This window comes from Sinohyriopsis cumingii, chromosome 15, assembly GCF_028554795.1.
Source record: "Sinohyriopsis cumingii isolate HCF-2022 chromosome 15, ASM2855479v2, whole genome shotgun sequence".
NCBI classification, from domain to species: domain Eukaryota; kingdom Metazoa; phylum Mollusca; class Bivalvia; order Unionida; family Unionidae; genus Sinohyriopsis; species Sinohyriopsis cumingii.
Genome location: NC_142975.1, coordinates 56,688,672 through 56,706,271, shown reverse-complemented (window position 1 = coordinate 56,706,271; position 17,600 = coordinate 56,688,672). Strand labels below are relative to the sequence as shown.

Sequence of the window (17,600 nt, the reverse complement as noted above, 5' to 3'; positions counted from 1 at the left end):
ATAAGCCCCACACGTATTTATCCTACTTATAGTACGGCCCTACTCAATTAAACCATACCAACACTCAATAAACGGGCAGTAAACAGTTGGAATGTCTGCTCAAATTCAGCGTAACGCTTGCACACTAGATAAGGCGTACTTACTACTGCGGTGTTGGCCTAAATACCTCTTCTCCCAAGAGAATACAAAGGTAATTCTTCACTTTCGCTTCATAAATTTAGAATACGACCCGAACAGCAAGGAATCTGCCTCAATCTCTTACAATATTTTTATAACAATATGAACAGAAATGACACGAAAAATGCATGCATATAATATAAAAAATAAGCAGACAAAGATTCGATTCGCTCTGATCGCTGTTTCTTGACAAGTAATATTGAAATTATCAATATTTAGATACTTATTCTATTCTATATTTGCTAAGACTCTTTACTCGAACAAAATGTTCGGATTCCTGGACGAGCACCCACTTTTTGGGCCTGGAGGTGTTGGTGGGGTTGATTGGCGGACTGTACCTTCTTAAAAGGTGTCTGCTTTATTTGGTTATCGTTATCTAGAGGGTGATAGCCCTCGGTGTTGTTGCCCGGATCGAGTAAATATTAATATAAAGTTTGCAACTTCTAGATGGAATAAACAGAGATCTTAGCATATATATTAACAGAATGACACGAGTCGCCGTACATGAAATACAACAATTTAATCAATAACATAAACAACTGTGATAATACGTTACATTAGGAAGATCACTTCTCTTTTGAAATAAATCATTCACCGAATTTCAAACACAAATATACTTAAATAGTTTTAATTGAATGAATTGTTTCATCATAGAATCAGTGAACAGCCATTGCCTTGTCCAACTTCATAACCTGCTTATTTCCGGTTCACTCTCTGTGGTTGTTCTTCTTGGTCCTTTCGCTTTTTTATTCTCCAAACTCTCTTTTGTCTCGCTCCTTTCGGCCCTCAACCTTTGTGTGGGTAGGTGGATACGTAAGTACGTAGATACTTGGATAAGTAGGTACGTGGATACGTCAGTGGAGCAATTTCCTCCTTCAAATTAAACAGAGAATCAACCTAAATCTTCTGTCAGATATCCTATGGGAATAGATCATTACTCCCCAATTGTTATGTAAGATATCTTCCTATTGGAATTCAAGCAAATATCAAATGCTGTCTGGTCAAGCCAAACAATGCAGACCATAAACAAACATGGTTTCATAAGGTTAACGCACTTCCTAATGGCTATTTCATCATTGACTCACATTAACATCGCACGAGACATAACAGTTCCGTTCTCGTCTCAATTACACAAATGAATAAATGAAATTCATTACATGACTTAACTACGTCATTTTCAGAGAATACACACATTCAATTCTTTACATGAAATCTCTCTTCATGGCTTAACAACGTTCATTTCAATCAATACGCACTCAAGTCTTTATCATACGAAAATCATCTAAGATCGGAGAATTCACACGAATTCTTGTAACTCATATCAACTAAAGTAATGCAGATATTCTTAGAATACCTGTTTCATATAATAATCAAAACGACAAATTCAAACAATTCGTCAAACTTATATAAGGAAGATCATTGTACGAATTCAGATAGATGAACTCAGTTATACTCATATCAAGAAAATTAATATACGGATTTAAACACATAAAGTCATGCAAATACACGCAAATAAATTCAAGTAAATCAGTAAATTGGTATCAACGAATTACATGAGATTCACGTAAATACTTTGTGCTCTCGACTTTGCTCGCTTCTACCTCCAGAATTGTATCTGTCGACTTTCCAGATATCCGGTCACTCTGATAATTTTTTTTTCGAGAGAATGTCTTCTAAATTCAATCACGGAGTCTCCTATTTTTCTTTTTTCCTCTTGCAGACCGACTAAATTTTGCGATGGGGCAGATTAAAACCAAGAAATTTCTTGTGGGGAAACACGCCTTTATTTAGCATAGAAAATATTTGTGTGTGTGTGTGTCTGTCTGTCTGTCTGTGTCTGTCTGTCTCTGTGTGTGTGTGTGTGTCTGTGTGTGTGTGTGTCTGTGTGTGTGTGTGTCTGTATATATACCGCCTTTAATAACTATGCGCCAAAATTGCGGTCAGCCTGACTTCTAGATTACCAAATAACTGATTCTGGCCAATCTCAACTGTGACATTTTCGATACAAAGATCGAAGTTAACCTTTTCCTTCCAGTCTGTCTGAATGTTAGATAAACGAAGGTTTAATTAAGAATCCATTCTTCTCACGACACATACATTAAAAATCATTCCAGTATAGCAATTTAACATGCACGTCTGTCCCCATAGATCTGATTAATTATTCATTAGCCCAAATGTAAGTGCTCTTTATGGATCGATAGAAAAGTGCACCCTTATATATATGTATGTATATGTACTCAGGAGGGGGTTAGGCCTGGACCTGACGTCCTGCTCCCAAAGGAAAGGGAAGCGTCTCTCACAGCCTCTCCTTTCCATGTGTAGTGATCTCCGCGGAACCACTGTCTGGTCTGCTGGACAGGAGGTTTTTTGCAGATGGCATCTCGTACACTATTGTGTCCACATCAGCACCTTCACGCGGGGCCCCCTGTTTGCACAGAGCCTGCCGTGTTACGCGACTGAGTGCCCGGCGGTATAACTGGGTGGGCAGACTGGGCTCGTTAGCCTTGTCAGTCAGTTTGTCTAGGAGTAGGAAACTGGTTCCAAACCCACCAAGTCTCATCCATTGGATGATGGCTCCGCTGCCTTATGGATATCTTTGGGAGAAGGAAAGGCTACCGGAGTAAACCCAGACAGAAAATCCGGAGTGGAGCCCCTAAGGCGGCTGGGTGTCAACTACGAATTCCTTCGGCAGCTCCTGCATCTGAACTGGTGCCAAATGTCATACTCAGCATTCCTTTGGCCCCCACCAAAAACGACTACAGGAGGATCCTGATGTATGGGCATCCCAGGATTTCCATAAGTAGCAAATAGGGATACCCTAGCGACAATGGAAATTAGCATTACAGGACCCCCTGGGACAATCTGGCGACAAGGGAAAATTAACATGGGAGAAAAATCGTGGGACAATTTGGCGACAAGGGAAATTAACATGGGAAATAGATTTTGGGACTGTTGAGCAACAAGGGGAAATTAACATGGGAATAAATCGTGGGACTGTTGAGCGACAAGGGGAATTGAACATGGGAATATGGGACTGTATAGCGTCAAGGGAATTTAAACAGGGTGGGAATGTATAGCGTCAAGGGAAATTGAACATGGGAAAAATTGCTGGGTCACTCTACGGACAAGGGGAATTGAACATGGGAATAGAGTGTGGGTCTGTCTAGGGACTAGGGGAATTTAACATATGGAAATTGAACATGGTGGGTCTGTATAGCGTCAAGGGGAATTGAACATGGTGGGATTGTCTAGGGACAATGATGGTAGAGGGTCAAACACAACAGAGACAGAGACATACATACACTAGTACAAGCGTGAGATTTATATATAAAGCATTACCAAGACCTGAAATCTTGCTGGGGTGTTCAAAAATTTGCATAATTGTAATGATGCTATAAATAGCTATAATCAAGGAAATGCTCAACGACAAAATGGATGTGACTAAAAGTAACGCTAAAATGACGAAATTGTCCCAGAATTTAAAGGAAAATAAACATATCCCCGAAAATTAATTTACAATGGTTTAGACTAAAATGGATAAAATTAGTAACTACTTACAATATCAACTTGTGTGACGATCGTGGATACACACTCATGTATCTATTTATAGCTATAATCAGCTGAAATTCCTATGAAATTCCACTATCTATTTATAGCTCCAACTTGTGGGTTATTCCTTTGGAAAATCCCACTATCTTTTTATAGCCTCAGCTTGAGTGACGTTCCTGTTTATGAACTCTAGTACATATGTATAGCTACAACCTGTGGAAATCCCCAAGTCCATATTTATAGTCTTAAAATTTCCAGCGTCAGTGACGTCACTGTACTGAACACTAGGGGATAAGTGTCAACAGTGTTGCAAGTGGCTGACCTGAATACGCGCTACTGTAGGTAGGTAGGTAGAATGTATTTGATAGGGATAAAGGGAGTTTTATATGGACAAACAGAGACCAATAGACACACACACATAAACACACACACACACACAACGAATGCGCGCAGACATATTCACACACACACACACAAACACACAACGTACGCGCGCAGACATAGTCACACACACACACACAACGTACGTGCGCAGATATACTCACACACACACACACACTATAAAATAGATAAAATCAGTAACTACTTACAAAATCAACTTGAGTGACGATCGTGGATAAACACCCATGAATCTATTTATAGCTATAATCAGCTAAAATTCCTATGAAATTCCACTATCTATTTATAGCTCCAACTTGTGGGTTATTCCTTTGGAAAATCCCACTATCTTTTTATAGCCTCAGCTTGAGTGACGTTCCTGTTTATGAACTCTAGTACATATGTATAGCTACAACCTGTGGAAATCCCCAAGTCCGTATTTATAGTCTTAAAATTTCCAGCGTCAGTGACGTCACTGTACTGAACACTAAGGGATAAGTGTCAACAGTGTTGCAAGTGGCTGACCTGAATACGCGCTACTGTAGGTAGGTAGGTAGAATGTATTTGATAGGGATAAAGGGAGTTTTATATGGACAAACAGAGACCAATAGACACACAAACACACACGCACACAACGTACGCGCGCAGACATATTCACACACACACACAAACACACAACGTACGCGCGCAGACATACTCACACACACACACACACACAACGTACGTGCGCAGACATACACACACACACACACACACACACACTATAAAATAGATAAAATCAGTAACTACTTACAAAATCAACTTGAGTGACGATCGTGGATAAACACCCATGTATTTGATAGGGATAAAGGGAGTTTTATATGGACAAACAGAGACAAGCCTTTAAACATGAGTGGGAATTGTCTCACCACACACTCATTTTTCTGTCCGAGCGTGGTAAAGGAGGAAAAAGGTGCTCAGCAAGACATCCATGGATGTACAATTTTTACCACCCTCGGACAGAAAAATTTTGTAAGTAGTTACTGATTTTATCTATTTTATAGTGTGTGTGTGTGTGTGTGTGTGTGTGTGTGTGTGTGTGTGTGAGTATGTCTGCGCACGTACGTTGTGTGTTTGTGTGTGTGAGTATCTCTGCGCGCGTACGTTGTGTATTTGTGTGTGTGAATATGTCTGCGCGCATACGTTGTGTGTGTGTGTGTTTGTGTCTATTGGTCTCTGTTTGTCCATATAAAACTCCCTTTATCCCTATCAAATACATTCTACCTACCTACCTACAGTAGCGCGTATTCAGGTCAGCCACTTGCAACACTGTTGACACTTATCCCCTAGTGTTCAGTACAGTGACGTCACTGACGCTGGAAATTTTAAGACTATAAATATGGACTTGGGGATTTCCACAGGTTGTAGCTATACATATGTACTAGAGTTCATAAACAGGAACGTCACTCAAGCTGAGGCTATAAAAAGATAGTGGGATTTTCCAAAGGAATAACCCACAAGTTGGAGCTATAAATAGATAGTGGAATTTCATAGAAATTTCAGCTCATTATAGCTATAAATAGATGGTGTGTATCCACGATCGTCACACAAGTTAATATTGTAAGTAGTTACTAATTTTATCCATTTTAGTCTAAACCATTGTAAATTAATTTTCGGGGATATGTTTATTTTCCTTTAAATTCTGGGACAATTTCGTCATTTTAGCGTTACTTTTAGTCACATCCATTTTGTCGTTGAGCATTTCCTTGATTATAGCTATTTATAGCATCATTATAATTATGCAAATTTTGAACACCCCAGCAAGATTTCAGGTCTTGGTAATGCTTTATATATAAATCTCACGCTTGTACTAGTGTATTTATGTCTCTGTCTCTGTTGTGTTTGACCCTCTACCATCATTGTCCCTAGACAATCCCACCATGTTCAATTCCCCTTGACGCTATACAGACCCACCATGTTCAATTTCCATATGTTAAATTCCCCTAGTCCCTAGACAGACCCACACTCTATTCCCATGTTCAATTCCCCTTGTCCGTAGAGTGACCCAGCAATTTTTCCCATGTTCAATTTCCCTTGACGCTATACAGTCCCACCCTGTTTAAATTCCCTTGATGCTATACAGTCCCATATTCCCATGTTCAATTCCCCTTGTCGCTCAACAGTCCCACGATTTATTCCCATGTTAATTTCCCCTTGTTGCTCAACAGTCCCAAAATCTATTTCCCATGTTAATTTCCCTTGTCGCCAAATTGTCCCACGATTTTTCTCCCATGTTAATTTTCCCTTGTCGCCAGATTGTCCCAGGGGGTCCTGTAATGCTAATTTCCATTGTCGCTAGGGTATCCCTATTTACTACTTCCATACTCCATGCCTAAGCTTGTGCCCCGGAAAGGTCACTCCAGTCTCGCTACTGAGTTAGGAAACAACACAGAAGTTGACACTTTACGGGTTATAAGTCCCACCCGATTGGCGTAGAAAAGGGGCGCCACGGGTCAGCTTCCACCGTGGGTGGGATCATCGTGTCCCACTGGCCGACTACCGCCCGCCTCAAGCCGGGCAGCTCCTGGTCAGTAATGTGTTGACCCGCCCTTGTCTGCCTGCTCCAGTGGGTTTCTGGAGCTCAGTGTGTTGCTCAGCATGACAAGCAGACGGTACTTCCAAACCAGACAAAGGAAACGAGAAACCAATCGGTCAAAATACATGTGGATTCAATGTGTGTGTGTGTGTGTGTGTGTGTGTGTGTGTGTGAGAGAGAGAGAGTACTTTATGTCAATATCGATGAAAATTAATCAATATAAATGAAAATTATGTATGATTTTATATAAGTTTCACGATAATCCATGGAAAAGAATCACGGACATCCAGTTTATATGAACACCCTGCGGGGTGTGTATATTTTTGGAGCATTAACTAACATCTTAGCTGCTTGTGAATGTTTAATTATTACTAGGGTTGAAACGTTTCATCGACACTTTTGCTGGAACGATACACATATCGATATAAGAGAAGGAGAATCGATACAAAACGATACTTCCCGTATATAAGTTATTTTAGTCTTCAGCGGTTATCAATAATTATTATTAGTTCGCCTTCTTATTATTTAAATATAGAATGCAGCTGAAAAAACATTTGTAATCCTAGGCACTCCTTTTGTTTAGTAAAAGCGAAAAAGACTATCTAGAATTCTCGCTTGTCGTCTGCAAATTCAAACAAAGTGACATGATTCGTAATCTGCTCCACCCCCACCCACCCCCAATGCTATGCTACTTATCTTAACCCAGCAGCATGTTCAGCATAAACGATACTTTCCAAACGTGTTCCACGTGCATAATGAATATAGTGAAGAACTTACTTGTCATTTATGAACCAATTTTACGCGATAGCTTCTACATTGAATTTGATCTTGTCAACTTTGGTCGATTTGAAAGCTACACTGCTAGTGTGTCACATGGTGAAACATATTATGTTCAAATCTGATTGGTGGTTACTGCTTGTTCCGGTCGAGGTTAAATAATAACTACCAATCAGCAATCAGTGTAGCTTATTCCCAGCGTGACAAACAGGAAGTACTATCAAAGCAACAGAGAAACTTGGCTCTACAGTCATTGATATGTAAAGTACTTAAACAAAGATGCTGTCAGGGTGTGCAATTGCGCGAATCGTGCAAAATATGTACGAATTGGAGATAAGTGATGCGCGAAAACTCCTGCGACTTAGTTGAAAGTCCTGCATATGAAAATCTGCTTAACGAGGTATAATATTTTTATTTACCAATTCTTCTTGCGACATCTGTTTTTCGGTAGACAACTGTTTACACATCTGGGATCTTCAAGCATGACAAAAATGGTTGCTAAACTAAATCTGATTGACAATTAGTGCCATAAGCGTTATGGCGTAGTTTGAACCTTCCATGAAGGCAGTTTTACAAGTGCGTTTACAAATTACGGGTGACCCAAAATATCTGATTCCCGACGTGGTTCGTTACGTTTTTATGCGCCAAATACTGGCTGGTGATAGTGATGATGACAACAATGTTTAAAGTTATGAAATATATTGGATTATTGTAGCTGAGAAATTGGTTATAAATATGAGTCTGATGTGCACGTTGGATGAACAAAAATAGAGGGCATGACGGTCAGTCTCCCTTTCCGTGGTATTTCGAAATTAAATGTAGAAAGGGCAGAATACTGAGCCTAATTAAAATACAGATAATTTAAAAGTTGAATGCAATTTTGCGTTTATTTTATCAATCAATTTAGCCCGTGAATCATATGCTACAAAACCATATATCCATATCAGGGTTAAGATAAAATGAATAAATAAGGATGAACAAAAATGAAATTAAGAAGTAAAGATATTCATTTTGAATACTTCTGTCTGTACAAGCAAACTACGGCACTGATTGACTAAAAAAAAAACTAATACAGCATTTTTTCAACAGATAAGAAATCTGGCATAGTAGTCAGTAAACTACTGATTTAAGAAATAAGTTTGTGTTAGTGAAAAATCCTATTTTGGAGCAGATATATCCAAAAGATAATATATGTGAGCTCTGAAAATTCTAAATAACAGCTACAAAGATCAGTTTCAAAACATCTTCAAGCTGACAAAGTTAGTAGTTCATATGCCCTTTCAGAAGGAAGCACAGAAAACACACTGATAAGGAACAGTATGCTCAGAAATAATTTAAATATTAATATTTATACAACTAAAGGTGACATATTTTAAAGATTTTGATTTCAGAAAAGCTCTAAAGAAGTGGAGTATTGAAGTATTAGGTAAATATTGAACCATGACTGTTCCGTCCTCCCCCTCGTTCTTTTCTACTCTCTCCTTCTTTCGGTGACAAAGGATGAAGTCCCCCTTAAAATAAAATCCTGGCAGCATCTCTCATTAATTAAATTGTACATGGGGAACAAGTTTGGAATTTTTCTTTTTATACAGAGATTTTTAACCAGTAACTGAAGGTGCTGATAGAATAAGAAACATACCACAGATTCAGTAAAGGGGCAGATTTCAAACAGCTTAAGTTTATCACCTCGTGTACATTTTTTTTAAAACTTAAGAATATGCATGGGAGTTGTCAATAGTTTTCCTTCTTCACTAACAAATACAAGTACCTGTGGCCGCAGCAGTCTTTTGCATCTGCAGGAAGTACAATATGATAGATTTTGTTTGTATTCAACCTTATTCCGATGCCCAGATTTGTTCTAGATGAGATTTTCTTCGCACGAGGAAACTACTTTATTTCTTCTATTTCGAAGATAACATTGTAATATCTTCCAAGTTTAAGTTAGACATGAGATTGGTAATAAGATGTTTTCAAAGCATTCATGCAGTGCAAAAAAAAAAAGGGGGGGGGGGGGGCTGGTGGCAAAAGTGAGTTAAATGGAGCCAATATTAAATAGCCTGAAACGTTGAATAAAACTCACTGACAACTAAAACGTAGCATATTTGAAAGTATTTTTGTTTCAAATATATATATATGTGTATATATATATATATATATATATATATATATATATATATATATATATATATATATATATATATATATATATATATATATATATATATATATATATATATATGTGTGTGTGTGTGTGTGTGTGTGTGTGTGTGTGTGTAACAAAAGTAGACAGTTTCTGCGTAGAAGAAAAAAAGCATGCGCCTTTTGCTGAAATTTTTGTATTGGGCAACACACAGAAATAGCAAGAATAAATACTGACAAAATGTAAACATACTTAAAATATGCACATGTGAACACTGTAAAGATCACAGTAGTAAGGTCGTCGTCGTGGGTCGTCGACGTTATAGTCGTTTTTAAGTCAAGTAATGATATATACAAAGGAAATTAAGAGACAAAACATGAAAAAAAAACTAAACAAGAATTATATATATATATATATATATATATATATATATATATATATATATATATATATATTGAAGTTTTTTTATATACTTTGTATAGATATAAGTGCCTTGTTTAAATTAGCACAAAGTTCATTGCAAAAAGTAAATATGCTTAGAAAATAGCTTTTTGTTTATCATCACATATATTTTGGTGGAAAACAACTCATGCTTGATAAATAGACAATTGCATGTTGATGGAATAAACTCCATGCTTTTTTGGGGTGAAAATATGAATAAGAAAAAAAAAGCAAAACAAATACTATTTAATCACTGCCTAACATTCCATTAAGTACAAAGACAAATAATAAAACCTTACATCTGCAATCATATCAGTGGACTATTGAAACGCAGCTATGAATTGAGTGCTGACATTAAGAAAACTCCTCACTCTTCAAATAGATGCACTTGCATGTTGGCTGTGTCGATTCAGTTGAGAGAAAAAAAATCGTTTACTTCATTCATATACTGACTTTAATTCTTCGGTGTGTTGTCTACGAATAGTTATGGCAAAGTTTTATCGGCAACAAAGACATTAGGACCAACGGTATTATCTGAAAGACTTGTGCATTTGCTCTCATGTACATGGTACAGTAGTTGTTTTGAACAAGTTTAGAAATCTTTTCAACTGCCATTTTATAATGAAATTTTAGAAAGTAAAAAGATAAATTTTTGATTAAGGGTAGTCGATTAAGCATTTATACTAACTCGCAATTATAATTCTGTAATCTAGTTACTCAGTTAAAATTCATTACATTGTATAACTTCTGTTGTTCTCATTTTAAGTCATATTGCCAAAATATACTGCATATGAATATGGTAATTTTTAAACATGCACCAAATGTGTTCATAGTATAGAGCTCGAAAAACTTTCTTCTTGAAAATAAATTATTGCTTAAAACCAATGTATGCATATTGGGAAATAGAGGTCATAATTCAAATAAGAGAATGAAAACAACACACACACACACTATATATATATATAGGCTTTGCTCCCACTTCTCCCTGTTCTGTCCAAAATGAGAAATCACTTCTCCCTAAAACTGAAGTCTAGCTTGACCCCTGAGACATATATTTTGATAGAAAACAACTTGTGCTTTATAAATAGACATGTGTATTTTGATTGAAAACAATTCGTGCTTTATAAATAAATGTGTAATTGTCACGAAATAAGGCAAGAAAATAATTTGGCATACCTTAAGAACAATTTGGTTAATTAATTTCATTGACGCATACAGAGTTACCTAGGGTGGTTCATTTTCTTTTTTGTTTGGTGTGACTGAACATTACATGTATCTCTAACTACGGCCATAAATGTAAGTGTTAATTTTATACAAATCCACTGTATAAGTGTATTTTTAAGGTTTAAATGCCTTTGTTCAATGTACTGCCTTTATTTGTCATTCTGCGGGTTTAATACACTTGAAAAAGACAGTCAATATGTTGCAATTTATCGATAAGGGCTTTATTTCACATAAAACAATTTAGTAACATATATTTATGGATTTCCCCTGAATTTTGTTTATTCCTTGTTATGACCAGATTGATTTATTTATAGCCGTCTGCCTGTATGGATGGATGGGCTATAAGAACCAGTATGGCGAGGATAGTATCCGTAGTATGACAGTGAAGCCATCTCAACCGACAGTATCTTTTTTCATGGTGGGAATTTTTGAATATGGACGTATAATTCTGGTGAAGGACAAGGAATTGTGACGTGAATTCTCAGCTCCTTGATAAGTACTATTAGATTGTGTAATGTATACAAAGACACATGGTTGTGAACCATATTTAATTTGCTTTGTAACACATGGTTATTTGAACCATACTTAATTTTCTTTGTAACACGTGGTTATTTGAACCATACTTAATTTTCTTTGTAACACGTGGTTATTTGAACCATACTTAACCATTTGAACCATACTTAATTTTCTTTGTAACACGTGGTTATTTGAACCATACTTAATTTTCTTTGTAACACGTGGCTATTTGAACCATACTTAATTTTCTTTGTAACACGTGTTTATCTGAACCATACTTAATTTGCTTTGTAACACGTGGTTATTTTAACCATACTTAATATTCTTTGTAACACGTGGTTATTTGAATCATATTTATTTTTCGTTGGTATTTGGTTGTGTGAACCTTACCGATTGTCTATTATCATATAGTTGTGTGAACCATACTTATTTTATTTTGCATCATACGATTCTGAGAATAGTATTTGTCTGTTAATTTGTCTCGTACGTATTCGTAAACACTCTTTTCATTGTGCACATTGTCAATGTGAGAACCACTCGTATTCTTGTTACACATGTGTATCTGTAATATGTTCATTATAGTAGTAGTTTATTATGTGTAGTGGGTGGGTGTGCGAGTCAATTTGCATGTGTTGTAGTGAACATGTATTTATTTATTTTGTTTCATAAACTTGCATACCCTCACAATGTGTTGCGTTATCATTCAATCCAAGCATCTATTCGGTTTCAATCATGTTGCAGTAATTTGATGGAAAACAACAGTGCGTGATAAACAGATACGCGTATTTCGAAGGAAAAACTCGTGCTTGATACATAGCATGAACGGCGTTTGGGAGTGGCAAGTGGGGCCACCGCCCCTGGAACCGTTCTTGAGGGGGCCCCGCGCTTCAGGCCTAAGGCAGTCCTTATGAGTTTGTCATGCTATATTCTCCGGTAAATTGGAAACGCTGGTACAGGCCGAACGTAATGCACGCGAACGTTGATCTAGTCTAGTCATAATCAGTGTATGCAGTAGCATACCAATCGAGATACCGATACTCTGGCCCCGCGCGGTCATGGTCGGCCTTAGGTCCCGCGTACTCCGACTGCAGCCTCTGATACACAGACACATATTTTGATGGAAAACAACTCTTGCTTGATAAATAGACACACGTGTTTTGATGGAAAACAACTCCTGCTTTATAAATGTGTAGTTTGATTGAAAACAAACTCGTGCTTCATAAATAGACACGTGATGTTTAATTCTCCTAACAAAACTTTTTGTATTGTTATAATATGTGTGCATCTTTCACAGAAGTTGATTAAAAGAGGATGGAAGGCATTCTTTAGGAAAATTTTTTTTAAATTCTGCGATGAATTGTCTACTAGTATATCATACTACTATACTTACTTTATGGTATTTTGCAGCTTGCATACATTAATAGTATGGCTTTCCTATGTGTACCCAATACTGTATGATGTAAATATTACCCTATAAAGTGTTATACTGTATGACATGAAAAAGACCCTATAAATCGTGTCACCATGAAAAGGACCCTATGAATTGTCATACTGTATGATGTAAAAATTACCATATAAACTGTCATATTGTATGACATGAAAAGGACCCTATAAATTGTGTCATTTGTATGATGTGAAATTTACCATATAAATTGTGTCACAATGTATCTTCAACCTAGTACTAATATTAATGCTACTTTTTGCAAATATGTGTTGAAAACATTCATATACAAATTTCTATAACTGAACATTTCCTACTTAGAAATGTACTATTATTCTTCTGGATGATACACACACAAACAGAAAGAAATGAATTTACCAATAAAAAAACAAACGTTTTAATAGTCATTTTCATGCATCGGAAAAGTAAAGTTTAGCATAGGCACATAAACATGTTCATTTTTATTTAAAGGCTCTCTGTAGTATGGTAATCTATACATGCCAACCATTAGACTTTTGGCATAATCATTACGTTTTCATCCCACTAAGTTATGTCTTATGCTCGCCTGTATATGGATTGCACTTTCTTGGTACATTGAAAAATATGATAAAAATAGAGCAATAGTTATTTTTGTCATTTTTATATTTTTAATTCCTTTCGTATAAATGTGAGAATATTCTTTAAAAAATGAATAGCACAAGAGTACTTTCTTTATTTTCAATTTATAGCAACTGTATATGACCCATTTCCAAGAAAACAGATGGGTTTCTTCAAAAACGAACTTTTCCTCACAGGTTCGTTATATTGATAAGCCAATTAATTAGCAGACCAGTCTGTACTTTTAAACATAATGGCACCAGATGTTAAGCGAAATGCTTTTTTTTAATGATGCGAGTTGTGGGTGTTGTATGACGAAGAATTTTAGAGCAGATGGATCTTTTCAAACTTCAAGAAATGTCAGATAATAAAAAAGGACAAACCTTCACTGCTTCACAAACTTTAAAAGAGGAATATAATAAAATAAAACAGCCCTCTTAGCACATGATCATGCTCATAGCACAAGTCCAGTTCACAATCATTCAGCGAAATGATACAATCATGTAGAATAGTTTAAGTACTGAATATTCATAATTTTTCAGTTTATTGTGTTTGTATTAATTCATAGAGCTTGCACTATGTGACAAGTATTTTGACCAGCTGCAGAACTGAATTAGTAGCACAAGTAAATTCATCTTTTTCGTAAGTACTGTAATTCTGGCATGTAATATACTTTTTACACCCAAATTACGCTTTTTGGCCACTTGTAATGGTATTAATTGCACTTTTACTCCTTGGGGGTCGGGTGGGGAGGTTGGCATGTATGGTAATCTATATTTCCATTTCATGGTCCCTTACTAGAACATTAGAATGGTACCAGTATAATGATGCCACTCACGGTCCCTTAATAGAACACTAGAACATAGCAGTTTACTGCTGCCACTCATTGTCCCTTACTAGAATACATGAAAACCACCAGAATAATGTTGCCACTAATGGTCCTTTACCAAGTTCCTAGAGCACTAGAAAGCCACCAGTATTCTGCCACTTGTTGCCTCTTTCTTGAATACATGAAACCCTCCAGTACACTGCTGGCACTCATGGTCCCTTGCTAGAATATTGGAAAGCCCCCAGTATACTGCTGCCACTTGTAGTCCCTTACTAGAATACTGGAACCCCATCCCAGTATATTGCTGCTACTCATGGTCCCTTACTAGAATACTTGAAAGCCCCCAGTATACTGCTGCCACTTGTATTCCCTTACTAGAATATTGAAAAGCCCCAGTATACTGCTGCTACTCATGGTCCCTTACTAGAATACTGGAAAGCCCCCAGTATACTGCTGCCACTTGTATTCCCTTACTAGAATATTGAAAAGCCCCAGTATACTGCTGCTACTCATGGTCCCTTACTAGAATACTGGAAAGCCCCCAGTATACTGCTGCCACTTGTATTCCCTTACTAGAATATTGAAAAGCCCCAGTATACTGCTGCCACTTGTATTCCCTTACTAGAATATTGGAAAACCCCAGTATACTGCTGCTACTCATGGTCCCTTACTAGAATACTGGAAAGCCCCAGTATACTTTAGGTAAATGGATTTTGCATATGGGCATGGAATATAAAACAATTAGTGAAATAATTTTCATTGTTTTTTTTTATTCCTGTATTTCTACATGTGAAATATCCTATTTTCATCTGTAAGTACAAAAGTACCCATGATGCCAATGCAACACTTCATTGTGTGTGGCTACTGAAATTACACCAGCAGCCTAAAAAATTAAAATTCTGTGAGCCAGTGCAATAAATGGAAACTTGTCACATTTCACGCAAGGAAAGCTGTTTCCGAGTACTACATTGTCAACAATGTGAAAATAAATACATAACTTAGTAGGATTTAACTGTGGTCAGATAGGGTGAAAAATTGTATAATGTCAGAACTGTAGCTTAGTGCAACAGATCTTGAATTGCTGCTATTTTTATGATCAGCCTGTTAATATAATTGAAATTGTGGTGTACTTACGAAAGAGTAGGTGGGTGGGGTACTGCAGAGACTTTAATCTTTAGGCTTCAATTCAGGCGCAAGTTTTGGTATATAACAAAACTGTATTTTCCTGTTTATGCAATGGATATATTTCATTTTGTGATTTTAAAAATACCCATATATTTTAACTTGGACAATGTGACTTTTTAAAATTTATTTTAATGTTCTCATATCCAAGATGGCAATACAAAAATATGCGTGGTCCATGTACGTCTGTCTGTAGGCTACTGATTTTACTTCAGTGACCAGTGTTGCAGAATAATGCTCTCCAGACAAGCTAACTTTGCTGTCAAGATTTACTGTGAATTTTACAACTCTACAAGCTCAGGTTGTTATTTTTGGTAACATTTTTTTTAAAAATTTATAATTCAGCTTGTTTTGTTACATGAAAGGATTTGTTCTCAGAAAAGATTTTATATCCAGTGTGGATTCATTTGTCATATTTACCTGTTCCAAGGTGGCACCCTTCTCATAGCTCTTTACCCTGTTTAGTATCTTACCATATTTATGCTATTAAAAAAGGTGCCATTATTTTTACTACAATGTGATTGGTGCAAATCTTAAGACACTTAGCTCCCATTTCTTCATATGATATAGCCAATAATGTGTTGAAAGTGCCATAAAATGAACCCGGATTAAGGTGGCAGGAGGCCTTGGTGCAGTTCCTAAAAGCAGCCCATCCCACTCTAATTATACCATTTCATTGCTTTGTGGGGCCTCTCACCAGGTAGAGGCCCTGCAACTGCTACATTTGCTCTGCCTTTAATCTGAGTATGAAACAAGCCATGTACTTGCTGTAATATTCCCCATCTCCCGCCACTTATATAATCCAGTGTCCAAATGATGACCTGTATTACCCTGATAGTACTTTCCAACTGTAAAACTGAATTATACTGGTATTTCATCTTTACCATAAATACCATACAAATTAACACGATGCAGTTAATCACAGTGGTTTCCTAAGGAAAGAAGGCCTTCATCATGCTGTGCATTTCCTCTGTAAGTCATTGCTATCACCACCCCGATGGACCTCTCCTACTCCTCCCGATTTCTTTCTGAATCATTTGTTTGACATTCTTGTGGTTTACACTAACTTAAAAATTCATGCGAGTTTCATTAACAACATGTTTTCTTCCAAAGTAATTCTGCTCCATGCACTCTTTCAAATAATATATATGTTGCCAATATTATTCCTTCTTTTAGTTGTTACACTTGGCCAAACTACCGATGCTGCTTGATTTTTAACAATGTATTTGATGGGGATTGCTGACATCATTCAGAAATGTATATTGCACAAGAGTTCAAGCTGCCCATTAAGAGAATAATGTAACATAATCAGTAAATGTATGTATTCCTCATCCATTTTACTTTTCCTTCACAGGTTGATAATCCCCCCTTCTGCTGACACAAGGCTCTCTCATCATCATTAGACGATGATGACTCTTCATAAAAGTGGAGTAAACATACTTAGGCCTAGTAATAAAATAGCAGGAGGAATGTAAAATATGGAACAAATGGGAAACAGTGACAAGTTCCTCTGAAGGGCACGTGTTACAGCATGCACATGATCATGTAAATTCCTCAATACAAGATGTCTCAGTAACCCTTTGATGCATACTTCCAAGGACAAAATTGGTTTGCATTATTTGCATGACATATGCTTTGAACACTGGTACTTTTCACTAACTGTTGGGTGACAACACAAGTAAAACACTGTCTGCGCCACAAGATGAATCACGCAACCAAGAGGAACGATGATCAGACTTTGAACCTTGTATGAATGGATCCCGTCATACTGTAA

General features: G+C 36.8%; 1 long non-coding RNA gene across 1 annotated transcript in view; it reads left to right on the top strand.

Annotated features, from left to right (window-relative positions):
- The window catches only part of LOC149781846 (uncharacterized), a 37,298-nt gene extending 19,852 nt beyond the window's left edge, over nt 1-17,446 (top strand). The window contains exon 3 of the long non-coding RNA XR_016414802.1: nt 17,181-17,446. This is a non-coding gene — a long non-coding RNA (uncharacterized LOC149781846). The remainder of the gene's footprint in view (nt 1-17,180) is intronic.
- The last annotated feature ends 154 nt before the right edge of the window (nt 17,447-17,600 follow it).